This window comes from Elephantulus edwardii, unplaced genomic scaffold (assembly GCF_000299155.1).
Source record: "Elephantulus edwardii isolate Elephantulus edwardi_28Jun2011 unplaced genomic scaffold, EleEdw1.0 scaffold00020, whole genome shotgun sequence".
Classification (NCBI taxonomy): domain Eukaryota; kingdom Metazoa; phylum Chordata; class Mammalia; order Macroscelidea; family Macroscelididae; genus Elephantulus; species Elephantulus edwardii.
In genome coordinates, this window is record NW_006399770.1 from 24,327,330 (window position 1) to 24,329,819 (window position 2,490).

Consider the following 2,490-nt stretch of genomic DNA (forward strand, 5'->3'; position numbering starts at 1 on the left):
GTAATGCAGGATGTTAATGAGTAGTACTTCAATCCTGATGCCACATTCATTTTAATATAGTCCAGCTTCTCAAGTTATCTGCTCAGCATACAAATTTAATAGGCATAGAGGAGGATTTACACCTTTCTTGATTTTAAACCGTGGTAGTTTTTCTTGTTCTGTCTGAGCTATTACCTCTTAGACTCTCTATAGGTTTCTTCAGGCATAAGTGTTTTGGGATTCTCATGCTTCTCAATGTAATCCATAACATTTTTAATGACCAGTACAGTTTTTTAATATGTCAATATAACACATAGAAGTTTATTTCTGATTCTCTTTAATTTCAGTCAAGATTTATCTGACATCAGCAGTGCTATTCCTTTTGTCATGGTCTTTTCTGAATCTAGCTTAAGTTTCTGGCAGTTCCTTTTAATATACTGTTCTAGCTGTTTTTACCTAATCTTCAGCAAATTTTATTTGTATGTGGTATTAATGATACAGGTCAATAATTTCCACATTATGTTGGACCACTTTTTTCTGGAATGGGAACAAATATGGGTCTTTTCCAGGTAATTTGTCACTGAGTCGTCTTCAAAATTTGTTGGCACAGACTGATACGTTTAGGGCTGAATGTGTTTCCTAAAACACCTCAATTAGTATTTCTTCAATTACTGGAACCTATTTTTTACCAATATCTTCAGTATAGCTTATATTTCTTCCTTCAATTCTATTCATTCTTGAAACTATACTATTTCCTGAAATGATTTCAGTGTTAACCAGTTCTTTGGTATAATGACTATGTATTCCTTCCATCTTATTTTGATGCTTCCTGCATTAGTCAATATTTCACTTTCCAGTAAGTTTCTAGTCATAGAAGATCGATATACTACATGGATCATAGAAGAACAATATACTGTACTGTCCTGGATTATCACCATGACCAGTACTGTGATGAAGCCTATTGTTGAAGTTACTGTATCAGTCTATGTCATTGAGAGTCTTTTTTTCCCCCTCACTGATCCTCTACTTTACCAAGCCTGATGTTCTTCTCTAGGGACTGATCCTTCCTTGCCTGGTCACGTCCAAAGGACATTAAATGAAGCCTCACTATCCTCAGTTATAGAAATCATTCTATCTGTACTTATATAAAAATTCTTCATTTCTTTTTCTCTGGCAGCCCATAGTCATTTTATCACCTTAACCTGTGAAGTAATCTTCTTCTTCTTTTCCAACAACAGCTTCTTCGTCTGTGTAATTGTTTCACATGAATAAAATTTGATGTTCTAGAATACTATTCTTCACTATGTTATCCATAATTTGTCATAATCCATAGAGCTGAATTCTCTTGCACACTCAATAAAACACAGGTAAACATCTATCTTAGAGTCTCTGCGTTTAGTCAAGGATCAGCTGACATTAGCAATGAAATATTTTCTTTTTCCTCATCTTCTAAAATCTCACTTGAATTTCTAGTAGATTCTTATCAATGTATTTTTGTAAAAATTTTAAATATTTTCAACAAAAGTTTACTTGTATGTTCACTGTATTTTAGAATATTTAGAATGCTTTTAGAATATTTTCTTATTGTAATTTAAATCTTGAATTTTCTCTTTGCTTCTTTTAGTTTGAGAAATGCTTAGCATGTACTTCCATTGTGATTTCTGACTCTAGGTCAATACAGCATTCATTATAATAACTTATCTTCCTCAATTTCAAAATAATGGAAAATTTCTTTTCAGCCATTTTAATTTATAATTTCTTCTGCCTCATTTTATGGTAATTTTAGAGTTTCTTTTGGCATCCATTTAAATATTTTGTTTCTTCATGTATGAAGTCTTTGTCAAAGTGCAGTTCTTCTGATCATTAGTCATTAGTGTTCAAGATGTCAAATTAATCCTGGAGACAGTCTCAGAATTCAGGTGGTGGTTGTTGTTAGGTGCTTTTGAGTTGAGTTCTACTCACAGTGATCCTATGAACAAAAGATCGGGACCCCGTTTTATCCTGCACCCTTCTCACTCTTCATGACGCACTAGCTCATTGCAATATTCCCTATGTCAATTCACCTGGTTGAAGGTCTTCTTCTCCTTTGCCAACTCTCCACCCTTCCCAGCATCATGTCTTTCTCTAAAGAATAGCACCTCCTAGCAACTTATGAAAAGTATGTGAGGCAAAGTTTCATCATTCTTTCCTCCAAAGAGAACTCCAGGTGCACCATCTCCAAGGCATATCTGTATTCTGTTGGCCATCCATGGGATGTTCAGTGTGTTTCTCTAACAACACAGCTCAAAGGGTCAATTCTTTTTCTGTCATCCTTATTCATTGTCTACCTCTCGGATGCATAGCTAGTAATCAGAAACACTATGGACTAAATCAGACACACCTTAGGTTTCATTGATATCACTACTCCCCAGTAATTTATAATTTGGAAAGGTCCCTAACTTCAGATTTTCCCAGTACAATGCATCTCTTTATTTCCTGACTGCTGGTAACCAAGAGTGTTAATTGTGGATC